Consider the following 5,121-nt stretch of genomic DNA (forward strand, 5'->3'; position numbering starts at 1 on the left):
GGAGCGCCTGCGATGGTGTACTCGACGACGAACCTGGGAGCACGAATGGCAAAACGTCATTTTTTCGGACGAATCCAGGTTCTGTTTACAGCATCATGATGGTCGCATCCGTGTTTGGCGACATCGCGGTGAACGCACATTGGAAGCGTGTATTCGTCATCGCCATACTGGCATATCACCCGTCGTGAAGGTATGGGGTGCCTTTGGTTACACGTCTCGGACACCTCTTGTTCGCATTGACGGCACTTTGAACAGTGGACATTTCAGATATGTGACGACCCGTGGCTCTACTCTTCATTCGATACCTGGGAAACCCTACATTTCAGCAGGATAATGCACGACCTATGTTCCAGGTCCTGTACGGGCCTTTCCGGACACAGAAAATGTTCGACTGCTGCCCTGGCCAACTCATTCTCCAGATCTCTCACCAATTGAAAACGTCTGGTCAATGGTGGCCGAGCAACTGGCTCGTCACAATACGCCAGTCACTACTGTTCATGAACTGTGGTATCGTGTTGAAGCTGCATGGGCAGCTGTACCTGTACACGCCATCCAATGTCTGTTTGACTCAAAGCCCAGGCGTATCAAGGCCGTTACTGCGGCCAGAGGTGGTTGTTCTGGGTACTGATTTCTCAGGATCTATGCACCCAAATTGCGTGAAAATGTAATCACATGTCAGTTCTAGTACATCATATTTGTCCAATGAATACCCGTTTATCATCTGCATTTCTTCTTGGTGTAGCAATTTCAATGGCCAGTAGTGTATATTCTTTGCCGCGTGAGACAGTTGTTGTACCGATTCGAACTACTAAGCTTACGTAATGTGAAAACCTTAGGGAAGAAGCTATTGCCGTACATGGACTGTGCCATAATTAGTACAAAGGTATCCACTGGTGTGCAACTACGGGACGCTGTGCTCATACATGTCGGGGAGCATATAATTATTTGTACTGGTCGGTATGATCGATACGCACTCGGCGTGAATACAGTGCAGTAGGACAGATTTTTTTATGTAATGTTCCTCATAATATATATCTACATCCTACCGCTAGTTGGAGCACGAATTTCATCAACGAACATTTCCAATATATCTTACGAGGAGCAGTTACACACTTCAACGCTAGCTCAGTGAACAACGATTCTGTGGATTACTTGCAAGGTAACTTGCATGGGATACATCTAGAAGGCTGTGATATTAATGCATCCAGTGCATGATGCTTTCGTTTTAGATACTTGAAACTTGCCTAAGGCCTTAACTGTACAATTCTACGTCAAACAAAGAAAATCTCAACCAAATCTCAACAAAATAATTTGAATATCTGTCTCAATAAATATTATATCATTTCCAACAATCTCATCTTCCAACAACACGGGGCACCCCTCATAGGAGCATCGATGCTTGCGCTACCTAAACGACGAACTTCCGTATTGGACTGGTGTAGCGGTCAAGACGACATGGTTATGTTCCTTTGGCTCTTCCTATCGCCTGACCTAACGCACTGTGACTCTTTCCTTTGCCAGTACATAAAATATCGATAAAATCTATTAGAAACTCTTGTAATACCGTGTCTAGACGAAATTATATTTGTTTCCTAACGTTCTAATGAAACTGGGCTGTTTGATATACATCAGAACAACCTTATGATTGATTTTTATTTTGAAATTCTTCGACTTAATTAAGAAATAGGCAACGGCCTTGCCGCAGTGGATACGCCGGTTCCCGTGAGATCATCGAAGTTAAGCGCTGTCGGGCGTGGCCAGCACTTGGATGGGTGACCATCCAGGCCGCCATGCGCTGTTGCCACTTTTCGGGGTGCACTCAGCCTCGTGATGCCAACTGAGAAGCAACTCGACCGAACAGTAGCGGCTCCGGTCAAAGACAACCATCATAACGACCGGGAGAGCCGTGTGCTGACCACACGCCCCTCCTACCCGCATCCTCAACTGAGGATGACACGGCGGTCGGACGGCCCTGATGGGTCACTTGTAGCCTGAAGACGTAGTGCTTTTTTTTTTTAAATTAAAGAGTAACATTTAGAATCTAAAAAATCGGATGAAATGACTTAAAAAAGATATTTGCCTTCACGTTGTTTGGGCAGGGACATGACGTCCTACTAGTGAAGAGTCGGCAACACTCAACACAACCAGGAGCACCTCCGAAGATGTCCAACGTAGCTTTGGACGAAACGTGTGGGATAGAAGAGTTCCATGGACCACGACCATACAACCAGGAAGAATTCTCGGCAGCTGAAACATACGGTCGTGAAAGCCTTCATTGTACGTTCATTTCATATAGTTCAATAATTGTCGCCCTGTATGTACCGAATTTTCAGTTTCTAAATGTGAATCTTTAATTTTTCAATTTTCTAATGGAGTAGATTGCAATTGTTGTTTTAGTTTAGGTTTCCGATACAGCTGATGATGGGGCTAAGACCTTGAAACCGTGGAAATGTATACAGGGTGTTCCATTGGTCGTGACCGGGCCAAATATCTCACGAAATAAGCGTCAAACGAAAAAACTACAAAGAACGAAACTTGTCTAGCTTGAAGGGGGAAACCAGATGGCACTATGGTTGGCCCGCTAGATGGCGCTGCCATAGGTCAAACGGATATCAACTTCGTTTTTTTTTTAAATAGGAGCCGCCATTTTTTATTACATATTCGTCTAGTACGTAAAGAAATATGAATGTTTTAGTTGGACGACTTTTTTCGCTTTGTGATACATGGCGCTGTAACAGTCACAAACATATGGCTCACAATTTTAGGCGAACAGTTGGTAAAAGGTAGGTTTTTTTAAATTAAAATACAGAACGTAGGTACGTTTGAACATTTTATTTCGGTTGTTCCAATGTGATACATGTACCTTTGTGAACTTATTTCTGAGAACGCACGCTGTTACAGCGCGATTACCACATTAATGCAATAAATGCTCAAAATGATATCCGTCAACCTCAATGCATTTGGCAATACGTGTAACGACATTCCTCTCAACAGCGAGTAGTTCGCCTTCCGTAATGTTCGCACATGCATTGACAATGCACTGACGCATGTTGTCAGGCGTTGTCAGTGGATCACGATAGCAAATATCGTTCAACTTTCCCCACAGAAAGAAATCCGGGGACGTCAGATCCGGTGAACGTGCGGGCCACGGTATGGTGCTTCGACGACCAATCCACCTGTCATAAAATATGCTATTCAATACCGCTTCAACCGCAAGAGACCTATGTGCCGGACATCCATCATGTTGGGAGTACATCGCCATTCTGTCATGCAGTGAAACATCTTCTAGTAACATCGGTAGAACAGTACGTAGGAAATCAGCATACATTGCACCATTTAGACTGCGATCGATAAAATGAGGGCCAATTATCCTTCCTCCCATAATGCCGCACCAGACATTAACCCGCCAAGGTCGCTGATGTTCCACTTGTCGCAGCCATCGTGGATTTTCCGTTGCCCAATAGTGCACATTACAACGGTTAACGTTACCGCTGTTGGTGAATGACGCTTCGTCGCTAAAAAGAACGCGTGCAAAAAATTTCTCAACGTCCCGTAATTTCTGTTGTGCCCAGTGGCAGAACTGTACACGATGTTCAAAGCCGTCGCCATGCAATTCCTGGTGCACAGAAATATGGTACTGGTGCAATCGATGTTGATGTAGCTTTTTCACCACCGACGTTTTTGAGATTCCCGTTTCTCGCGCAATTTGTCTGCTACTGATGTGCGGATTAGCCGCGACAGCAGCTAAAACACCTACTTGGGCATCATCATTTGTTGCAGATCGTGGTTGACGTTTCAGATGTGGCTGAACGCTTCCTGTTTCCTTAAATAACGTAACTATCCGGCGAACGGTCCGGACACTTGGATGATGTCGTCCAGGATACCGAGCAGCATACATAGCACACGCCCGTTGGGCATTTTGATCACAATAGCCGTACATCAACAGGATATCGACCTTTTCCGGAATTGGTAAACGGTCCATTTTAACACGGGTAATGTATCACGAAGCAACTACCGTCCGCACTGGCGGGACGTTACGTACTTACACGTTTGTGACTACTACAGCGCTATCTATCACAAAGCGAAAAAAGTGGTCCAACTAAAACATTCATATTTCTTTACGTACTACACGAATATGTAATAAAATTGGGGTTCCTATTTTAAAAAACGCTGTTGATATCCATTTGACCTATGGCAGCCCCATCTAGCGGGCCAACTATAACGCCATCTGGTTTCCACCTTCAAGCTAGACGAGTTTCGCCGGCCGAAGTGGCCGAACGGTTCTAGGCGCTTCAGTCTGGAACCGCGCGACCGCTACGTTCGCAGGTTCGAATCCTGCCTCGGGTATGGATGTGTGTGATGTCCATAGGTTAGTTAGGTTTAAGTAGTTCTAGGTTCTAGGGGACTGATGATCTCAGATGTTAAGTCCCATAGTGCTCAGAGCCATTTGAACCACTTTTTTGAGTTTCGCTCTTTGTAGTTTGTTCGTTTGACGATTATTTCGCGAGATATTTGGCCTGGTCGCTATCAATGGACCACTCTGTATACATTCCTGTCATGTAAGACATACTGCACAATATTTGCGAGTTTGTTAACCATGAAAATAAAATTTGTTGATACGTCATCACACAACACTTTCTTCACTTCTATTCTCGATTGGAACGTGCTGAGAAAGAGAGGAATAAGACAGATTAGGTAGAAGTATTTGCAAGCTATCGAGGAGAGGTTAGATTTCGACAGTTAGGTGGAACTGAAACGAACAGCCAATGACAGTGGGGCGTGGTTGCATTGACAAGGCATTAGCGCTTAGAATATGTATTTACTTGCAATATAAAACAATCGACTCAGGAGTAAAAGTAAGCATCCGTGGAGGAAAAGTATGAATGCCCAACATAAATGCATCCACATGGCGTATGGATTCGGGATTCAACACTAACATAGGACGTTTTGATGCCATTTCAAGTAAACACCAGTACGAGGTTAACCTATTGCTGGAAGGTATAAGTTGTTGGTGGCAACAAAAAGCTAAATACCGATTTCCAGCCATTGGACCCTAAACTCAAATTACTGCCTTTAGGGTCGTGTAATATCGCCATAATTACGGTCATAATCGATTGTTAC

At 44.4% G+C, this 5,121-nt stretch overlaps 1 pseudogene; it reads left to right on the forward strand.

The window, feature by feature from the left end:
• Positions 1–1,686: 1,686 nt before the first annotated feature.
• Positions 1,687–1,804, forward strand: LOC126214048 (5S ribosomal RNA; annotated as a pseudogene).
• Positions 1,805–5,121: the final 3,317 nt, after the last annotated feature.

Source organism: Schistocerca nitens, chromosome 11, assembly GCF_023898315.1.
Source record: "Schistocerca nitens isolate TAMUIC-IGC-003100 chromosome 11, iqSchNite1.1, whole genome shotgun sequence".
In the NCBI taxonomy this organism is placed as follows: Eukaryota; Metazoa; Arthropoda; class Insecta; order Orthoptera; family Acrididae; genus Schistocerca; species Schistocerca nitens.